This window comes from Diabrotica virgifera, chromosome 2 (genome assembly GCF_917563875.1).
Source record: "Diabrotica virgifera virgifera chromosome 2, PGI_DIABVI_V3a".
NCBI classification, from domain to species: Eukaryota; Metazoa; Arthropoda; class Insecta; order Coleoptera; family Chrysomelidae; genus Diabrotica; species Diabrotica virgifera.
The window spans coordinates 78,804,330-78,827,947 of record NC_065444.1 but is presented as its reverse complement, the minus strand read 5'-3'; the positions used below and the strand labels follow the sequence as shown (position 1 = coordinate 78,827,947).

The 23,618-nt window shown below is 35.0% G+C and overlaps 1 protein-coding gene across 2 annotated transcripts in view; it reads right to left on the bottom strand.

The window, feature by feature from the left end:
* Positions 1–23,618, bottom strand: part of LOC114331061 (gephyrin) — a 69,572-nt gene that overhangs the window by 3,849 nt on the left and 42,105 nt on the right. Inside the window, exon 1 of one of the 2 annotated variants that reach the window (XM_028280537.2) lies at positions 3,106–3,668. The exons of the other annotated variant lie outside the window; for it this stretch is intronic. The gene's annotated coding sequence lies outside the window, so the exon portion shown is untranslated. Of the gene's footprint in view, positions 1–3,105; positions 3,669–23,618 lie in introns of those variants that run through there. 2 annotated transcript variants of the gene reach the window in all.

Here is a 23,618-nt window from a genome sequence, read left to right as displayed (position 1 = left end):
CGTATATATCAATCGACGCAAAGTTAGACAAAGAGCTTAACGTTCGGTTTCATAATCAGTTAAAGTGGACTTTCAATTTTAAGTTAATACCTTTATCAATGCAATTCATATGGGTAAATGTCAACTTTAAAGTGAACTTTAGTTAATGTTAATGTTAGTTAATGTAAAGTTAATTATGAAACCGGGCGTAAGTATCGACTTCCGGTCACGTTGGGTAAAAACCTAAAACTTATTATACACTAAGCATCAACATTAACGCACCATCTTAAAAATGGGACATGTTTGATGTCTCGTATTTCCTAAACCTCTTGTCCGATTTTAGTGATTTTTTTTAATATGTCATAGCTTTATTCTTTAAGAATATCAATGTAATAACATTGTTGCTAAACAGATAAGTGTCATTGTATACCAGGTGTAATAATGATAGTGTGTTTTCTCCTCAAAGTTTGGAACACCCTGTGGAATATTCTAGCGTATATAAAATATTGAAATTAAATCTCGACTGTAGCTTTAGGCTTTCGTAACATTTTTCTTTTTGGTTCATTCGCTTATGTTGGCTAATAAAAAATTTAGGTACTTTAACAACTAGCAACGTTCTTCATCAACACAGGGTGTTTATAAATAATTGCGACAAACTTTAAGGGGTAATTCGCCATGAAAAAATAATGACCGTTTGCTTTATAAACCTATGTCCACAAATGCTTCGTTTCCGAAATACGGGATGTTGAATTTTTTCGTACAAACTGACAATTTATTTATTGCTCTAAAACCGGTTGAGATATGCAAATGACATTTGGTAGGTTTTAAGAGGTAGCTATTGCGCGTATTTTGGCATGTATGCGGTAAAATTCTTAATTATTTGCCAAAAAATGCGCAATAACTACCTATTAAAACCTACCAAATTTCATTTGGATATCTCAACCGGTTTTAGAGCAATAAATAAATCGTCAGTTTGTACGAAAAAATTCAACATCCCGTATCTTGGAAAGGAAGCATTTGTGGACATATGTTTATAAAGCAAACGATCATTATTTTTTTATGGCGAATTACCCCTAAAGTTTGTCGCAATTATTTAGAAACACCATGTGTTGACGAAGAACGTTGCTAGTTGTTAAAGTACCAAGTACCTATCTTTTATATACGCTAGAATATTCCACAGGGTGTTCCAAACTTTGAGGAAAAAACACACTATCATTGTTACCCCCTGTATACAATGACACTTATCTGTTAGCAACAATATTATTACGTCGATATTCTTGAAGAATAAAGCTGTAACATATTAAAAACATCACTAAAATCGGACAACAGGTTTAGAAAACACGAGCCATCAAAAATGTCCCATTTTTAAGGTGGTGCGTTAATTTTGATGCTTAGTGTTAATTCCAATTCCTTGTTTTAATACTTCAAAATACATAAAAACCAGTGGTGTTATGGCAAAATTAGCAGTGCCGGAACGCACTGCTAATTTTTGTTTACAAAACCTAAATTCTCTATTTATTTTTTTTTCTTTTCTTAACCAGTGTGGGAACGGCGTTCCCACACCATGACACCACTGATAAAAACCCTTGTTCCTACGCTAAATCCTCAGTACATTTTAGTTTATCTAATCAATGGATTTCAAACTTAAAAAACGTAATCATAAACTACCTACTTACTAGAATTCTAAAAAACATAAGCAAGATAATATAATATAATATGTACCTACATTATATTTAAATAATGCTGTTGCTATATTCCGTGTCCTCAATTCATCCTAATCCTTCCGTAATTTGAAATTATGGCTAGCTCATCTTCTGGCTTAAACTTGTACTAAACGTACAAATTTACAGAAAATACAATTGGATGCACAAGTAAAAAAAGAGGTAAACGTGGAGAATAAATTGAAGGACAGGAAATAATGGAGAAAAAAAAAACAAAAAGACCAGCAGAAATAAAAACTCTTACATGAAGTAATTGCAACTCTATTCAGTTTTGGTAGGGGAGCCCAAGCGGGGATTTTTGCAGTAAATCGAGCGCGTCAGATTATCATATGGGGAGAACCCTGGTACCCTGTAGATGGACCTCTACCATATATTGGCTCTAAACACAGGGGCTTTCGTTAAGGGGGGGCCGAAAAAAAAAATCTATCCTTAGAAATACTTGAAATCGTCAGATTAAGATAAGGTAAGTTAAGTACATGCAAAACAGTGTATATTTCAAAAATCTGACGATTTTGGGCGGGGCGTAAAGAAATGGGTGTCACAAAATTTCGCAAGAAAAAAGCGAATATTTCGCGAAATGAACGATAGATCTAAAAACTAAAAAATACGTGCTCAACATTTGTCAAAACTCTATCGAATGATACCAAAAACGACTGCCCACGGAGAGGGGTGGGGGTAAATTTAAAATTTTAATTACGAATCACGCGGTATTTCGCGAAATGAACATCAGATCGAAAACCTGAAAAATGCACTTATTCATTATGTTTGAAAAATCTATCGAATGGCACCAAACACGAACCCCCACGGATGTGGGGTGGGGGGTTACTTTAAAATTTTAAATAGGAGCCCCCATTTTTTATTACAGATTCGGATTCCTTACGTAAAAATAAGTAACTTTTATTTGAAACATTTTTTCGATTTATGGATAGATGGCGCTATAATCGGAAAAAACGATTGTTGGAAATGGAAAATTAAATTAAAAATGGAAAGTCCCCACTATAATGGAAAAATTTACTTAACTTTTTTTGGTTTTAGAACCTACTTTTCACAACCCAATAGGTCCCCAAAGCGCTCGAGTGACTGCACATTTAGCATACTTTCCTCCCCTACTATTTCTATGTATAAATAATTTAGTTATTTATATACCTAGGTAAGTATGATGTAAAGTAGGAAAAATGAAAGATTAGGTACCCATGAACGATCTTATTAAACACATCTTTTTTATGTTCCAGAAAGTAATGAACCAGTACCATTATTATAAGAACAGTTTATATAAATTACAATGTTTTGCGCTGGCCAATTTTTATGTGACACGGTTGAAAATACAGCTTGTTTTATAATATGTTGGTTAATGTGTAATCTTCCATTTTTCCTACTACCTATATAAATATTTTTAATTTCTTACCTATTATACTGCTATAGTTTCTTGATTATCACAACCAAAAATTAAGAAAACCTTGCTTTGATAGACTGTTGTCAAACAGTTTTGTTTTTGTATCTCCTGGTGACGATTTTTTGAAAACCAGTTCAATTGTAATTGTAACGGAAACTCTTGACACTATATCCGAATCCAATCACTTTCTAGATGTAGATATCTGTAATTACTTCATCAGCACACTTGCTTTTGATGCACTCTTATCATACAACTACAATGTTATCTCAGAATACATACAATCTAATGGATTGGTTACATAAAAAAACAATATTATCTCTTACAAAAAATACGTTTTATACAACAGCAACTATCTTAATTAAGATATTCAAGTCAAATAATTGTAATCGATAGTCAACACAGAATTTATGTATGGTAAGTAGTGTGTAGTAAGTCACAGAGGCGTAAAATTAATTCGAAAATATAACTTTTAACACATTGCGTGCCACGTCGCTCATATATGAGAGACACAGATATTTCGCCAGGAGCCACGTCGCTCATTTTTGATATACACGTATGACTAACTTTCATGGTCGTGGATATCAGTGGCTCCTGAGAGTAGTAACCCGATTAAAGCGTGGCACGCAATGTGCTAAAATAATGTCGGTTGTTTTGCAGACCTTATAAGCGTGAAACCAACTAATTATATACTTTTTAGATATTATATTAGATTGCATTAAAAATCAACCGCTGTCAACGGTAGTAACGCCAAGGCCACGAGATATCTTAACATGATAATAAGACATATCCGAACGTTAACTTCAGTGAACAGTGAATAATCTGACGTTGCTATTCGGAAAACTCCTGCTGTCTTTTTAATGGAGGTTAGCGACTACACTGGCAAATATGTCTCTGTCCAATGCTGCTCTAAACAAAGATGTTGAATCAATGCCGGTCCGATCTTAGTCCGATGCCATACAGGATGTTTTACATCGATGTTTTTAAAAATAAAATGAGTTTGTTTTACATGGATGTCTACTACGCGGCCTACAACTACAAGGATGCTTCCCTGTGATTGGTCCGTTCGAAGACAAGTTGATACTTTTTATATAATCCCTTTTTTGTATTCAGTTTATTTTTGAATTTCTAAAGCATTTAAATACGGTAAATTTTTGAAATATGAAGGAGGATCTGATTATTTACAGCTGACATTTCATCACTATCATCACTTGACTGACACAACATCGCAAAAGCACAGTCTTTTTGTTATTCAAATTTCATTAAGCTACATCACTTGATAGTGATTCTAGCTCGACTGACAACGCAGATGACCTCCTTGCTATGTGCTGTCGACATCGACCGCGACTTAACTAGTAGCATTCACCCCGACCTACACCTCCACCTCGACCTACTTGTTCTGTTCTTACCCTAAGGCATGAAATCTGGCGTCTACCGGGACCACGTTTTCCTTCTATCTTACTCTGGATGATCAGTTGCGCGAGACGGTATTTTTTGTTCCTCATTATGTGTCCCAGCAGGCAGGTAGCTAACTTTTCTAACTTTGATGACCTTCAGCAGCTCACTATCTGTACCTCCTAGTCTCTTCAGGACAGTTTTCTTGGAGATGTGGCTTGTCTTAGAGTTTCAAAGGCTTCTAACTTATTTATCAGCGTTATGTTGAGTATCCGGGCTTTCGTTCCATACAAAAGTATAATTGACCATACATAGCAATGCAGAAAATATCATCTAAGGCTGATATTAATGCTACTGTTACAAAATAAGCTTTTCATTTTGATAAAGCCTTGTCGGGCTACCTCTATTCTCGCTCTTACTTCTTGTTTATATGTATAAGTTGATTGTTGAACCAGCAGCCAAGATTTTGTACTGGTTTACCATTACTAGACTGGTACTGCGGATTGTACCAAATTTGTATTGATTTACGTATTCAAGCTGTTGGTGGTTCACATATATATTGGAAGGAGTAAACTTTTGTTCCTTGATGTTTTTATAACTTTGGTTTTCGCAGTATTGATCTTCATCCCCATTTTTTCACAACTCTCAGTAACCCTATTTAACAGTATCTGAAGACTATAGCCCGAATCAGTCATTAAAACAGTGTCATCTGCATAGCGAACGTTATTTTACTCTTTGACCGTTTATCCTGATTATTTCTGAAGAGTGCGATAAAGCATTCGCAAATATTACCTCAGAGTAGACGGTAGACGTTAAACACAATATCGGTGATAGCACGCAACCCTGTCTGACACATCGTTGCGTATTTCAATTGGCCTTGACGTGTTACCATGGTCTTTATGATTGCTATCTGATTCCAGTAAATCCAGTAAAATGAAGACAATAAGAACCAAAAATATAGTAGTCTTTATACAAATTGAGTCTATAAAAATCCTGTACCTACCAGAACTACCAGAAAATATTGGCAGAAAAAATTAGCAAATATTTGGCAATATCTTAATAATATAGCGACACTACAGATGAATGCGGCCAAAATTTTTATACTCCTTGATATTGTATCGAAATAGGTATTGAAATGAATCGAAAATGTGAAGAAAAACTGAATTTAAGACAATTAGGAAAACAGTAAGCACATGACAACTACAAAAGAGTAAGGCATTAAACAGATATAACAACAATAAAAAATCAACGTAAAGGAACGATCAGCAGATTGGTCCCTGGAATCCCTATTGGTTCGTGGAATCCCTATTCCACGAACATACGACTGTTGTGGATTATCTCGACAACGAATATTTTACTGTGCAAAATATGAAGAACGAAAGTAAATTGCAAATTATATTGTTGTTTATTGGAGTAATTATTAGAGCAAAATACTTTCGTACTTCTTATTTTGCACACTAAAATATTCGTGTCGCGATAATCCCAGACAGTCGTATATTCGTGGAATAGCCTAGCAGATATTGTACTTAATTATGAGTACAAGTACAAATAAACTAAAGAACACCACAAAATATACAAATAAACTAAAGGTACACAATGAATACAAAAAAAAATGGAAGTGAATACGATCAAAGATGTTTATAGAGAAAACATGCATAATAATAGAACTGCGCAATAAAAGGATAGGTAGGTATACTACTATACATATAATAAAAAATACAGACGTGAGAACACATGAAAAATTCAGAAGGAAGACAAATACACCTAAAATTCAAATTATTTGAAATATTTTGATTCTTATATATATTCTTATATATATTCTTATATATTTGATTCTTATATATATGTTATTACATTTTATGTATCTAATCTATAAATATAGTTTTTAAAGTTTTAAGAAAAGTAATTGAATAGTTAGTATCTAACCGTCTTTCTAGGGTATTAGACACGCTTTATCAAAAATGACGGACATATGTGACGTAGGTAGGTCACATTACAGTAATTATGGTGTTATTGACTAGATGGCGCCATCATTCTAAATATTAATCTAAACGGAAAATATGAGAATAATATAAAAATATGAGAAAATAGATAATAAATGAAGTAAAATGTTTTTATATATGTACACACTAATGTAGATGGAGATAACTTAATTTTTAAATTAATTTACTGCAAATTTAACATGTTTCTTATATTAGTATTTCCTATTAATAATACCTGCCTATGCATGGTTAAAACACTAGCTTACAATTAAAATTATAGGAAATCTGTTAAAGTCGTTTCCAGGTCAAAGAGACTCATTTATATTTATTTATTCCACGTCTGACGTTTGATTTTTATCAATTATCAAGCAAAAAATAAATCTCGTGTACCTACCTAGTCCGTGTTGTGAGGCCGCTCCCGTACGAACAATTTTGTGATTCAGTTTCTTTGCGGATTTCTTTTCAAAATGTCCCATTTAAACAAATCAGAAAGTTGCCGGCGGCATATTTACAGATGCTAGCGTGAGCGTGTGTAGACACCAGGGTGTTGAAATCAGTTAGGGTTTGGAAAAACAGTACATTTACAGATGCTAGCGCGTGTTGACACCACGGTGTTGAAATCGGTTAGGGTTTGGAAAAACAGTACGTTTACAGATGCTAGCGTGTGTTGACACTAGGGTGTTGAAATCAGTTAGGGTTTGGAAAAACAGTACATTTACAAATACTAACAGATTTGGACACCAGAGTGTTAAAAGCAGCTAGCTTTTTTAGTGGTTATATACATGCATATGCTAACGGCTATTGCCATTGATTTTATATACCTACTACTGTTGAAAAATATTTAAGTGATTTAGGTAAGTATTAATAAATAATTAAACGTTGTTGGGATATAAACAATAATATATTAACACAAAAGAACAACATAAAACATAATATTGTTCTGAAGCTATTTCCTTGTGGCATTTTTATAATTAACTATTTAGATGGAAAATAAGCCACAATTAAATTGAAAAAAATAATTTTATTAACGTTTCGACGCCCAAATCGGGTGTCGTTGTCAAAATACAAAATACTACTAAATTAAACAAAAATGTTATTGCTTAGTAAAAAATACTTCTAATAATTGAAGACCTAAGTGAAAGAAGGAGATATGTTACAAAGCCTACCTTTTTAGATATGGGCAGTTAAAGTTTTTATTCCTCTACTTTTATCATGAAAATATTGTTTGTGTTATTTGGTTTTATTTATATTGCTATAAGCATTCCTTTACATACAATGTTGATAATTTGTTTTGATTTTTAGTATTTTTTCTAAAAATAAATAAAAACTGTACATATACCGCCTTCTTTCATCAATTTTAGTTTTTATAACTATCCTTTATCTGAATGGATGAAGTGGGTATGTGGCATGAAGTAATGCTCTATATTCAGTTTTACAGAAATTTATGTAATTGAACACAAAATAATATTCTTCTTTATGTTGCTATGTTAATGTTGGCTATCAAACTGGCTATAGTATTTTTGTTAATGGCAGCTCGGTAAAGGAATGCAGAGGATCTGTTAAACCATTCTTACAGGTGTCTAAGCCATGACGGTCTTCTGCGACCTGGCCTTTCTTCTTCGACCTGGCGTTTCTTCTTCCGTCTACCTTGCCTTTTTTATTAATAGCTCCCCTAGCCCCTAGCTACATTTATAAAAAAAAAATCAATTTTTTCAGCCTGTGTACATAATTTTAGGTCCTTTTGATCATTGGAAACAAAGAAGGTATTTTGTAATTTTTCTCTAAAGTTAATAGTTTTCGAGTTATAAACAATTTAAACCTGAAAAAGACGAAAAATGTTTCATACCTCCTTCTTCCATTCAAGAATTGTATTCTACATGTTACATACCTCCTTCATCCACTAGAATATCTCTTATTAAGCTTTTAAGAGGTACAGTAAAAGTGGCATAATATGATAGTTAAGTTACATACCACCTTCATTCACTAAGAAACTCAAAATTTTAGAAAATGTTACATACCTCCTTCTTCCATTTAGGTCTTCAATCTATTTAATCTGACTCATTTATATTGGCAATTCAGACATATATTATACATTTTAAAGTATTTTTTACTAAGCAACAACATTTTTGTTTAATTTAGTATTATTTTGTATTTTAACAACGACATCCGATTTGGGCGTCTAAACGTTAATAAAATTATTTTTTTCAATTTAATTGTGGCTTATTTCCCATCTAAATAGTTAATTATAAAAATGTCACAAGGAAATAGCTTCAGAACAACATTATTTTTTATGTTGTTCTTTTGTGTTATGTATTTGTAAATGTACTGTTTTTCCAAACCCTAATTAATTTCAACACCCTAGTATGAACACACGCTAGCATCTGTAAACGTACTGTTTTTCCAAAACCGAGGCAACAAAAGGAAAAAATAGAAGCAGAAACCTGATGAGAAACATCACAGAGAACCAACCTAACGCTAAAGGGCATGGATCTGCTCATTAATCTAATATGTATTATTTTTTATAATGAACTATTTAGATGGGAAATAAGCCACAATTATATAAATAATTTTATTAACGTTCGACGTCCAAATCGGGTGTCGTTGTCAAAATGCAAAATACTACTAAATTAAACAAAAATGTTGTTGCTTACTAAAAAATACTTTAAAATGTATAATATATGTCTGAATTGCCGATATAAATGAGTCAGATTAAATAAATTATTAGAAGAATTTTTTTACTAAGCAACAACATTTTTGTTTAATTTAGTAGTATTTTGTATTTTGACAACGACACCCGGTTTGGGCGTCGAAACATTAATAAAATTATTTTTTTCAGTTTAATTGTGGCTTATATCCCATCTAAATACAGTAGGACCCCGCAAATCCGAACTAATTGGGGAACAGCCTGTTCGGATTCCGAAAAGTTCGGATTATCCGAAAGTTAGCCTTAACTAGTAGTTCAAAGCTTTCATTGTGATTATGAGTAGCCAAACGTTTTCGCAAGAGTGTGGACAATATTTTTGGACTCAAGTTGACTATGAGAGAACCAAAGTAAGTTTGTGTTTAACCTTTAAAAACACTTTATAAACCTATATATTAAAGTATAATATTTTATTATATATTAAGAAATAAGTATATTAAGAAATTTTAAATGTCAAAGTCCTAGTAATCCTACATTGTCTAATTTTCTGGCTTTACTCTGCATAATAAACATGTTTTTAAGTTTTTGTCTTGAATTTTTAAATTTTTTTCACTTTCCGTTGGTTCGGATTTGCCGAAAGTTCGGATTCGCGGGGTTCGGATTCGCGGGGTTCGGATTTACGGGGATGTTCTTTTGTATTAATATATTATTGTTTATATCCCAACAACGTTGAATTATTTATTAATACCTAAATCACTTAAATATTTTTCCACAGCAATAGGTATATATAAAATCAATGTCAATAGCCGTTAGCATCTATGCATGTATAACCACTAAAAAAGCTAGCTGCTTTCAACACTCTGGTGTCCAAATCTGTTAGTATATGCTAGCGTGTGTAGACACCAGGGTGGTGAAATCAGTTAGGGTTTGGAAAAACGCATCTGTAAACGTACTGTTTTTCCAAACCCTAACCGATTTCAACACCGTAGTGTCAACACGCGCTAGCATCTGTAAATGTACTGTTTTTCCAAACCCTAACTGATTTCAGCACCGTAGTGTCAACAAGCGCTAGCATCTGTAAATGTACTGTTTTTCCAAACTCTAACTGATTTCAACACCCTGGTATCTACACACGCTAGCATCTGTAAATATGCTGCCCGGCGAAATCTTTGGGCAGAAATTGTTCAAACAAATTCAAAAGATCACCTTTTTTGCCCTGGAAAATATTTTTTAGGTGTTTTATGCCATTCTAAACAAAAAAGCTCTCTTTTAATTTTTCTAAACAGTTGATAGTTTTCGAGTTATAATCGATTAAAAATCTGAAAAATGCGAAAATACGCATTTTCGAGGCTTGAAAAGTCATATGTAAACTATTATTTTTGAGGTTGCTAAGTGCCTAAATTTAAGTTTAAAAATTCAATTTAAAGATTCTGACGAGTAATTGGGGCTTATTTCAATATAGACTGTTGTTTTATAATTGTTAATTATGCACGGCCACTCGACTTTTAAACCGCCGCACCGCGGCCGCGCTGCCCGCAGCGTCGCACTATATTTCGCACTTATACATATTATAGGTATACGTACGTATGCGAAAAATTACCAACAAACACTTGACATTTATTAAAATTTTATCAGATTTAGCCATACGGCTCCCACTCCCTCTAAGGGGAAAATTCATTAATCCCAGATACTTACGGTATCAAAAGGATTGAGCTCTGGTGGGACTCTTTCCGTGTTATCGAGCCCTAGGTGATTTGATACGCCGGAGTAGGTATCTTCCAAAACTTTTCGTACGCATCTAGACGTCGAGAGTAACACAGCTTTCTGCATAGTCTTGTAAAAATGTTCATTTAGACCCAGCTTTGAGGTGTGAAGTGTGAGGTGTGAGGTGATGATGTTTCCTATGAGGTTCTTCGGAGTGACTCCAGTAGTAGAAAGAACACTAGGTATTGTCAGGGTACTTTCCACTCTCCATTGTCTCCTTATTTGTATTTCGAGATCTCTATACTTGGCAATCTTTTCGTTGTGCTTAACAAGCAGATTATTGTTGTTAGGTATCGCCACATCTATAATTAATGTTGTCTGCCTAGTAAGTTTATTAACTAATATGAGATCTGGTCTATTATGTGCCACTGTTTGGTCTGTGAGCACAGTGCGGTCCCAGTAAAGCTTGTAGTTGTCGTTTTCAAGCATTCTATCAGGGACGTATTGATAATAAGGCAGATGTTCGGTCTGGAGAAGTTCAAGTTTACTAGCTAGTTATTGGTGAAGAATCTTTCCTACTGAGTCCTGGCGTTCTTTATACTCAGTTCCGACAAACGCCTGGCAGCCCCCATTAATATGTTGGATGGATTCTTGGGCTTGACATCCATATCGGCACTTGTCGTTTTGGACCTGGACCTGAGGATCTTTGACAATATACTTCAGGTAATTTCTAGTTGGAATAACCTGATCCTGAATGGCAAGTAGGAAACCTTCTGTCTCGGGAAACTTCTTTCCTGACGTCAACCAATAGTTCGACGATGAGTTGTCGACATATTCTTGGTTAACCTCATTCAGATGCCGCCCATGCAGAGGCTTACCCCTCCAAGTGCGCATTTTTTCTTGCTTAGACAAAGTGGTTTATGCGCATTTCCTGTTCCCTCAGTTTAAGCGGTGTTGTGTTGTGTCATCTACTGCACAGGTTGCGCCATTTAAAGTAGATGTCTCAGCCTGCGCCTGCGCCTGAAAATAAGTTCTTAGATTAGTAACTTGTTTATTGTTTATCCAGTTGCTCACTTATGTCCATGAGTCCTCTTCCCCCTAGATATCGCGGTAATGTTCTCTCTACTGCACTACGTGGATGATGTTTTTGTGCCTTGTTAGAAGTGTTCTTGCTTTTCGCTGAAGACTCTCTATATCCGTTTTTGACCACTTTATAATACCAAATGAGTAGCTAAGCGCGGAAAAAGCGTACGTATTCAATGCCTTAAACAAATTTTTACTATGATATGAGCGATTTAGCTGTCTCACTCTTCGTACGAACTCGGAAGTTAGTTCGGGTTTCATGACCTCGATGTTTTGGCCATCTTGCATATCGAAACCTCCAGGCTGAATCTTTCCCCTGACTATATTTAGAATACGGCACTTGTCTAATCCAAATTGCACACTGATGCCATTTGAAAACGTTTCTACAGTTTTTAGCATCTGATCTAGCTCTTTTCGAGTGGAAGCCGTTAATTTCAAATCATCCATATACAACAAATGGGCATATAGATGGGCTGGACACATGGCTAGTATGTCAGATCACGAATACACTAAGAGATTAACATTTTCAAAACCAGAGGGCACAAGAAGTAGAGGACGACCACGAAGAAGATGGATTGATGATGTGGAAGAAGGCCTAAAGATTCTAGGGGTCAGAAGATGGAGGGAAGATGCCGGGAATCGACAGGAGTGGCAACTTCTTTGTGAGCAGGCCAAGATCCACAACGGATTGTCGAGCCACTTATGATGATGATATACAACAAATTATTAAGCTTCTCCACAACAATATTATTATTTTTGATGCTAAAACCTGAGTCAAAATTACTTAGTATTAACATCTTTCTTTAATCATTTATTTATTTATTCAATTAATTATTGCCAATGTGCTAATTAAATACGCTAATCATATAGTTCGACAGAGACGCACCATATAGTACAACGCGCAGCGGCTTGAACGTCAAGTGGACGCGTATAATTAACAGTTAAAAGCAACAGTTTAAATTGAAATAGGTCAAAACGGCAAACGAGTGTATGTTCTCAAAAAAATTGATAGTGTGTAAAAAATGTTTTATTATCAGCTAAGTACCTACTTTCAACACATAACGTGCCATTATCAGAGCTTCGTCCTCTTGTAAAACCTTCATAGAAGAGCAATTGCTAAACGACACCATAAAAAACATAGATTCTGGGCAAAAGCCAGATATATCGGGTATAACAACCCCTTAAAATGAATAAATTCACATCTAATTTCTTTTTTATTTTAAAAAGACAACTTGGCTGAGTCAAAAAAGAAGAAATTAGATTTGAATTTATTCATTTTAGGGGTTGTTATACCCGATATCTGTGGCTATTGCCCAGAATCTATGTTTTTTATTGTGTCGTTTAGCAATTGCTCTTCTATGAAGGTTTTATCAGAGGACGAAGCTCTGATGATGGCACGTTGTACTTAGCTGATAATAAAACATTTTTTACACACTATCAATTTTTTTGAGAACATACACTTGTTTGTCGTTTTAACCTACTTAGAAGAGTGTACAAGTATTACAGTATTTTCCAATTAATTTAAATTGAAATAAGTCGATTTAAATTGATGGCAGCTCGGAAAAGGGATGCAGAGGATCTGTTAAACCATTCTCTCGTTTCTAAGCCATGACGTTCTTCTTCGACCTGGCCCACTTCTTTCGTCTACCTTGCCTTCTATTATTAAATGGAGTATATTATATCTCTCTGGGTGACGCATAACATAGCCAAAATATTCTAGTTTGCGATTTTTAACTCTTCTGACGACTTCCGTAACTTTTCCCATCCGATGCAAAACAACTTCATTACGAATTCTATCCGCCCAACTTATTCGTAGGATTATCCGATGCATCCAGATTTCAAAGGCTTAAAGTTTCTTGAAAGTATATCCGTTAAAGTCCAAGCTTCGTGTAAAGAGAACACATAACATCTCACTAATCTAATGTTCAGGCTCAAAGTAATATTCTTTCCACGTAACAGTTTCTTCATCTTAAAAAATGCAGCTCTGGGCTTCTCGATACGTATTCTAATTTCTTTGTTAGGGTCCCAGTTCTCATTTAGAATACAACCAAGGTATTTAGGTGATACTGTTAGTCGCCAGTTGTTCACGATAAGCTGTTACCAGTTCCAGTTGTATTGGTGTTTTACTGACGAACATCACCTTTGTCTTTGCGGTGATTAGCTTGAATCCGTATTCATCACAAGTTGTGGTAATCCTATTAATCATACCACTAGTCATCTATTAATCATCCCCCTTTGCTTGTGGAACATGAACCTGTAATTGGGGTGCCCTTCGATACTGGTCGGGGTAATCTTATGGAGCTTCTTCTGAGGATGTTCCAGGACTCCTGGGCCAGTTGTGGAGCTCAAGATTGACTCCATATAGTGGGGCCATCCAAAAATCTCATAGCCCAAATTTTTCTGCTAGATAATCTAAATCGTAGAAGATGCTCCCTGGTGGTCAGTATGCTCACCGGTCACTGTTGAATCTGAAGGCACCTTCATCTGCTTGGATTGACGGTGCCGTCTATGTAATGAGGAGGAGGAAACCTCCTCACATGTCCTCTGGAAGTGCTCGGCATTGGCCTAGCAGAGGTGGCAGATCCTGGGATCGGCCTCCATTCAGCCGAGCCAGGTGGGGGAGTTGCCTTTGAAGAGACTTGTGGCTTTCTGTGGGGCCATAAGGTTGGCTGTGATGCTGTTGATTGTGACAATTATGGGAGCCCGGTGCATCCTGGGCCCCAGAAACACCGAAGACCAGGTTCTTATGGATCTGGTCCATAAGATAGGGGTGATACAATGGACCCGTCGCCGTCGCAGGAGGTCTAAGTGTCCGAAGGGCTCACAAGTGGGCCCTGCCACGATGTATCATACCATACCTTACCAATCCTATTAATCAGATCTTGAAGTTCCTCGTAATTGCTTGCAATTAACACCGTGTCATCTGCGTATCTACATATCTCAAATTATTAATATTGACGCCATTTATTTTGATACCACATTGAACATTATCCACTGCTTTTTGTTTTTTTTTTGTTTAAAATGACCCAAAAAATCTAAAAAAATATTTTTCGGGCCAAAAAAAAGATAAATTTTTGAATTTGTGTAAAAACATTGTTTAAACAATTATTGCTGCTCAAAAATTTCGTCCGGCACCCTTCTAGTTTGTTTAAAGGGGACATTTTTAAAATGATGCCCGTAAAGAAACTGAATAAGAAAATTTTTCACAGGGGGCGGCCCCACAACATGGCCTATATTATAATGTATTTCTACATCGCTGCAAAATATGAGTCTTAATATAATTCGCATGACCTAGTATCTAACGCGAGGCTGTATGCATTGAAAACGTTTTCCATCCAACGATGATCACTTTTTATCTATTCAAACACGTGTTTACTATTTTCTATTTTAAGCTCACTAAATAACTGCACGTTTACTGTCACGGTAGAGCGCATTCACATGCGTTTTTGTGCAATCTAAACTCAACTATAATAACAATGTGTTCATTAATTTATGCATAATTCGTGTATATATTAAATGAGTAGATGGTAAACAAAGGGGTAGTTTTTGAGATACGGAGTGAGCGAATATAGGTAGGTACTAAATGGCTATTAGTCCATGTCAATCAGAGGTGTAACCAGGATGATCCTAAGGGGGGGGGGGTTATAACCCCAAACTAAAAACCACCCCCTGGTTACGCCTATGATGTCAATGTTGTGAGGTCGCTTCCGTATGAAAAATTTTCTGACACTGTTTCTTTGCAGATTCCTCTTCAAAAATATCAGAAGAGTGCCGTGTGAAATTTTTGGGCAGAAACAATTGAAGGGTTTATTTAAAAAACAATCAATGTCAGTTTTATGAAATTTTTAATTATTGGCACTACTTAATAGCAAATTAACATTTAAATTTGTCAGAAACTTATCGTGACAATAACCACCACAGTCCTAAAATTATAACGATTTTTAAATACACTGTTTTTGTCTTTGCATAAACAACCAAGATCAGTACATATTTTGTCAATAACAACCAATGTCATTTGACATCGGCAGTTTTTGCTCTTAATTCTCCATGTTTATTGGTCAGATAAATAGTCGGATGTACTGGTCAGAGCAGAAACTGTATTATGGTTTATTTCCGATATATGCTGGTGCATTCTTTAAAGGTTTTAAAAAAATAACCCACATATTTCCCATCAGACGCCATTGCTTCCTTCCGAATGACCAGAGCTTTGCCCCAACTGAGAAAAAAAAAAAGAATATGTAGTCCAGAAGTGCCAGAAAATTGGGATGAACTCATATGTCAATCAATAGAAAAGTCATCTCATTTAAGGTAGTCAATATGACTCAGGAAAATTTTTTCGACATTAATAAAGCATTTTCCCAATATTTTCTAAAGAGGCCAAGACCAAGGTTGGGCAGGTCCGCCGAGAGGGATGAGCGGGCCCCCGCAAAAAGTGAACAGCGATAAAAATTGTTTAATTTTTATAAGGAATAAAATAATCAAGTTTAAATAATATGAAAGATTTCAAATATAAATTTTATTAATTTTTTTATTAAATTCCCTATTTATAATAGGGTAAAATTTTATAATACAGGTGCTTTTCGAGCTTTCTGATTTGCAAAGATGTCTAATTTTCGAAAAATCGCATGATTTTAGCAAATCATTATCAATGCACAAAGTTGCTAGGCCAGTTGACCGGCCCTATTTCATTGTAGATCTCATAGCATTTTTAATGCGAGACTGACAACTAAAGGATCTTTCCCCTTCAGCGGGTTAAATTTCTTAATTGCTTAAACAATCTATGACAATATTAAATATTTCACAGCAAAATATTTCGTCGGGCTCAAAATTATAAGTCGCGTCACTACTAGGCTCAGGCAAATCATCAAAAAATCTGGCAAGCTTCTTGCGCCGTTTTTAGAATAAAACAATAAAATATATTTCAAAATAGAGGTAAAGCTAATATAATACATAGCCGAGTGTTAATTAAACGTATTATGCACATAAAGTGAAGAGCAAAAAAAAACGGAAAATTTACGTCTTTGATCTGGTCGACGCCGGGCCCCTTACATCGCCGGGCCCTGGTAAAATGTACCGGCTGTACCCAAGGGCGCCCATATAAAAATTTTTAGGGGGGGGGGCAAACGTGAAGATGTTGCACATTACATTTTGTATATTTCGGATGACAATATATACAGTAAACTCTCTCTATAACGAACACGGATATAACGAGGTGCTTATAACGAGGTACATTAGGTGTCCCATGAATTTCCTATTAAACTATAACGCTCTACAACGAGGCATAATTGGTTATAACGAGGAAAATTGAAATCGAAGAATACTTGTCTTTACCTGTTTTTAGCGTTGTAATGGTCATAAATAAATAAATGCCCCAACTGCCTGTACATAGAAATGCCCAACATCTGTCTTATTATCGAGGCCAGTTCTGTAATAAACTTCTGCCTGTTTATCGACCGATATTGAATATTATAGGAAATTTACAATTTATGGCAGCAAAGCCTCATTGTTCACTGTTCAGGTTGACTATCGACACCTAATAAACTACGTAAGAGGCATCAAAACATTTCAATATTATTGTTGTTTGATATAACGAGATCCGCTTATAACAAGATAATTAGTCCACCATTTCAGTTCTCGTTATAGACTACTGTAGTTTAAACCACCTAAAAAACCTAGTTTGAACCCTGTTGTGAGAAATTATTCATATATTTAAACACTAGACCAAGTTTTTAAATGTAAATGTCATGGGTATTTACCAAAAAAGTTGCGCCTCTCTTTTAAAACCTTTTTGAAAAGAATACAATGCTTGCAAAGCCCTGTCTTCAACTTTGGCGAGCAGACTTAACCATGAGTACATGTATGTGTCGAACCAAGTTTTTACTTTAAAATCTTAAAAAGAAGACCCCTTTATTGTTGCAGATTTAGAATGCTTATGAAAAATAAGTCACACATATTCCAAACATTTTTAGAATCGTTGATAGATGGCGCAAATAAATCGCATTTTCCGATATTATAGCCTCATCCGTCATCAATTCTAAAAAAAGTTCGAATAAATGTTACTTATTTTTTGAGGAGGAAACTCAATCTGCAATAAAAAACGGGGGTTCCTATTTAAGATTTTAAAGTTAACTCTCACCCCACCTCCAGAGTGTGGAATTAAAAATCATGTTTGGTATCATTCTATAGATTTTTGAAAAATATTAAACACGTGTTTTTTAGTTTTTCATTTGAAAGTATATTTCTCGAGATATTAGACCGTTTCTATAATTTTGCTATGGTATCACGATATATCGTTTTTTCCGATTATAGCGCTATCTATCCACAATTCGCAAAATTGCTCGAATACAATTTGCTTATTTTTACAAGGAAAATCCAAATCTGCAACAAAAATTAGGGGATCCATTTAAGATTTTAAAGTTACCCCCGCTCCACACCCAGGGGTTGAAGTGGTGGACTTGTTTAGTGTCATCGCATAGATTTTTGAAAATTATTGAACACGTATTTTTCAGTTTTTCGATCCGATGTTAGTAGATAACCAAAGCTTTTACGACTATAGAGATAGGGAAATCAATGTGTTAGAGAGAGAAGTACCTTCCCAATGAGTAAGAGTGAGATAGATGCTGACGTCACAAGGAATCTTCCATAATGGAATCTACCATAGTTATTTTCCGCTAGATGCCACCAATCCGCCATTTTTATTCCATTTCAGTATTTTTATTTAAATTCTCCATTTTTGATCCAATTTTCCTTGACATTACGTCAAAGAAATCTACCATAGTTTAGCTATTAGCCGCTAGATGACGCTATTTTTAAATTAAAATAGTAAATAAATTAAAAATAAAACAATTTTCCGTTCAGTGCTAGTCGCCACGCTCTTCTTCTTTTTGTCAACTGTCTATTCTTCTTCTTTTACATAATATGTTATTTAAGCCAGTCACGTGCAGAAATCTAAGCTCTACGTGTTGCATACTATATTTTATCTACGACCGATAATTTAGTATGTTTAAGCGATGGTGACATCTCGTTAGCATTGGTCTGATTGTCATTGGTCTTGGAGATTGTCATACGTTAAAGGTGTGGGGAGTATCGAATATGTTATTTGATCCATAAACTAACCGTTACGAGCTGCATACTATATTTTATCTATGACCATAAAATAATATGTTATTTAAACCAGTCACGTGTAGAAATCTAAGCTTTACGAGTTGCATACTATATTTTATCTACGACCGTAACATAATTTATGTTTAAGCGATGGAGAAAAATTAAACATCATGTCATAAAGGCATTAGATATGTATCTTTACTAAAACAAATTTGTTAGTAGCGTCATGTCTTTGAGTGAGTACAGACATAAAGTTGAACAGTTTCAAGATAAACTCATTGAGTTACAGAAAGATATTAAAGTATATCAGGATTTAAGAAAAATTATCAAACAATTAGAGAACCTACATATTAGCGATAGAACATATCCACTAGGACATATTCAACCATGGACGATAACACCACCAGCGGAAACATGAAAAATGAAATTAATAATATATTCGCATTGACATGTTTAATTTTAATGCCTGTATTTATCTTAATTTTAAAAATTATTTTTAAAAAATTGTAAATAGAGCATTTGACACGTAATATAAAAATTGATGAGTAAAAAAGGAGTTTTAATTAAAAGTCAATAGTTTTCTATACATTTTTATTATAAAACATAATTATACAGGTAATATCGTATTACAAAACCATTGGCGTAGTCGATCCACATTTCTTTCGGTACATAAAAACACTCCATTGGCGTGACAGGGGTTTGCATCAGGAGCAAATTTACAAACGCAAGGCGTATAATCAAATTTGCAGACATCAATAATTGTAGGAAAAACTCCAATCATATTACATTTCTGTTGTAAAAATCTGCTTTTTTGTTCTCCTCGAACGTAAATGTAATCGGCAGCATACAATAACTTGGATTCTAGTATTTGATTTATTTTGGAATATTCCACATCACCATTGGAATACCGAATGCCATGCACGTTTTTCTCCAAGAAGAATACTGTCTTCTTATCTTGATTAGTTAATGAAGTAAACGGTTGCGGAGACGTAAATATGTAATGATGTCGTTTAAAACCAATTTCAATGCTGAGTTCCTTGGGTACAAACCATCCATCTACCATAAATCCCTGTATGTCAACTAAAGCAATCCTCATGATTGAGCGTGATGAATGATACTGAGTGACGTACTCTTTAAACCGACTTAAATAATATTTTTGATAACTTCTGTTAGAGGAAAGTATTCGAGTAGGCTGTCGTGAACAATTAAACAGTAGGCTCGAGTGCCTGCCGGAAAACCTTCATCTGCTTCGATTTCCAGTTTAACATCAACGGTTCCTGATCTGAATGACGTATCATTCTGCTTGGAACAGTCAAAAACAAATAAGGCATATTTCTTGAAAGCAGCATAATCTAAGATGGGATGTTTTGTTGAGGAAAGAGTATAACTAGGAAAGAATTCCGTATAGTTATAGTGAGCTATAGCATAGTCATTCTTTGCAAAATCCAATTGCATTCTCTCGTTAGGCCAGTATTCTCCATTAATAACTAATCGCACGCTGGACATTCTAATGTGATCAAATAACGTTGGATCAGCGTGTATGTCATCTCGTTTAGAAGTTTGAAAAGCCACAATGACATAGCGTGGGCGTTCAACAGATGAAGTTGTCTTTACACTCCATATCTCGCGTCGAGATCCTGACGTAAGTGAAGGTAGTTCATTGAGCTCCCATTTACGGAAAGGTATAGTTATCGGCACATTATTCTTAATCGGAGTCATTAATTCAATTTTCATATCATCATTGGGAAAGACATGCTTGACCTTGAGTTCCATGCTGGAAACAGTTAAAGATACTGTTGTTGTTGTTGTAGCATTAGGTTCTTTCACTAGAATACAGTCTCTATCATTGCGTGCTCGAACAAATCGAAACACTTGACGGCCATAGGTTAATTTATTGTAGTCGTTGAAAATGTTGAATATATGTTTTATCGGAATCAGTAGACTAAAGTTGTCTCCCGATATATGTGGATTATTCGGATAGTTCCATCCTGCAGTACTGAGAAACTTGGAATCTTCAGGAGTATAACATAACAAACTGCGAATAGTGCTAACTACACCTGGGTCTCTAACTATTTCCATATCATGTGAACTTTGGATATACGTACATGTATCAAACAAGAAAGCTCCAGCATTCGGTGCAAGAGAAACCACTCCATCACCTACTTTCTCTATACTTCCTTTAATTTCCAACAGCGTTTCGTGTATCCCAAAAAATGCATCTGATTGATTTATGATAAATTCGACAACGTCACTATTATTAAATGATTTGATGTATGGTGTATATGTCCGAAATTCTTCTTTTCTAATAGTATTATCGAACAGAGGTTTTTGGTAAAGATCGAAAATATGAGGTTGAGGCTCCTGCTGTTGAACCCCCCGTCGAATGTATTGACGTTTTGACATCTTTCAGCTTTAATCCAATGGCAACAAGAAAGGCTTTATTGGCGGCAGACACGTCACGTCGCATGCAGGATCTGTGTGAGACTAATGGATATTGACTTGAGTTTTGTTTTATAATTAAACCCATCTATATCGTTTCCTTAAAATCCAAATGGAGCGTACTTTTCTCTCCTCTAAAATTGACAGGTCTTAATTCCTGATCGACTATACTAACAGTAATTTTGGTAATTTCACGTATACTGCTGCTTATTGGTATGTATATAGGGTTATGAGGACGTTCATCAATAGAAAAACCTGGATCAACATTTATCGGAAAATGCAGAATGGTGTGTACAGGTCTGTCTTCGTAGAAGGCTCCTTCAGTAATGTTGCATTCAAATAGTAGACTTGATACTTTTATAATATTTACAGGTTGGTCTGAAGAATGCATTTTTCCTGATTTTAACACTCTATTTGAGGAGAAACCCAATAATTTACCAAGACTATCTTCTTTCTCGAAAGTAATGGTATGATCTTGACAGAAAATTTCACATTTAAGCGTATTGTTGTTCGGTTTTAAAGTGAACTCCTGAACCGAATTGTATATACCCATTAATTTATTTCGAATGTATGCTTCGATATCGGTAATTTCATACGATCCTGATGGAATTTCGATATAACGCAACTTTGTACGATCATTCTGCTCATAGAAATAAAACTTTTCACCATCAATGTTTGGAATTGAATTAAATGTATGAAATCCCAACACTGCTACATAATACTGCCGTAGCGGATCAAGCACAAGAGGCACTTGAGGAGTAAACGAAAACTCGTTTGTAGTACTTGTTAGGGTCAATAATCGAGACATGACTGATAGGAGGTAAAAGGTGCAGTAAGTTAAATACCAAAATATGTTAAACATTTCTTTATTTTTCTTAGAATAATGTTACATGTTTTTCTTGTTTTATTTATATTTTGTTCATAATACGGTATTCTACAAAATACACATACACTTTCCATCGTCCCACAAACATCGCACCATACGTGTTTCTTATAGTCTTTCTTGCAAGGTAAATAATATTCTAGTGCATGGCGAATATCTTGTGGTAATTCATACCAGACATCTGCGCTTATATTTTCCATTATACAGAAACTTTAAGCACAAATGTCCACAGTTTATTTGGTTATAACTTTGATATTGATCGTTATTATAGGCAATTCTTCCACCATTCAAATAGGAAACTAGTTCTTGAGGTGGCTTCAAGCAACCATATGAATCAAAATACTCTATGTCTTTGTTTATCTTTCTGTAAGCTACCCAATGTGTACCAGGGTTTGTTGAAATGTCTAGATTAATTATAGCACATTCATGTTTACGAGGGTTACGAGGTAAATTATCTCTCATAAACACACCACGAAAATTTGGAATTTTAAGTAGTTTAACAAATTTATTCAAGTCCACATTGGTTAAAGGTCTATTAGGTAGCTTCAGCGGTAGTTTTTTGACTTTTTTAAATATAATCCAAAGCCTCCTTTAGCGTTTTTTCGAAGATATAATCCTTTGCCTAGATGCTCCATAGCTTTATTATGACGTTTGTCCTCTTCTAGTTTCTTTTGAGCATTCTTTGAATCAATTACAGTCTTTGCGATGGCACTTGCACCACCAGCCAAGCTACCAAGAGCTGATAAGCCTGCAAAGATGGGGATTAAAGGTAAAATACCACCAGATTTTGATTCGAATGGAATGATTCTTGGAACTCGTACATTTCTTTTCCCACCTATATTCTTCACGGCTGTTCTAGCTGCTGCAAGTGCAACTAGGGCTGATTTACGCAAATTTGGTGACGGAGGAGTTCGTTTCAACGTTCTGATAATTGGTTGTAGCACGTGTCGCTTAAATGAACCAACACCTTTACCACGTTTCATACCCATACCTAGTTTTCGTTTAACTTTCATTGCTGTAGTAGTCAACCAGGCAGTGGCTTTTTCACTCAAAGATGCGTCGTTTGCTGTAACTCGTTCCCACGCTTTGTTTTCCAATACCCAATCTGCTTTATGTCTATCTTTCAATGAATTACTATGAGAATATGCAATATCATGATCTCTCGCAGCTCGATCTAATGGATTTATCCCTGGATCTCCACGAGCTAGACGTTTCTGTAATTTAGTTCCAGGTCCTAGATACTGATAACCAGGGGCATGCAATTCAAACGGTATATTGTTGATCAGAGAATTCAACA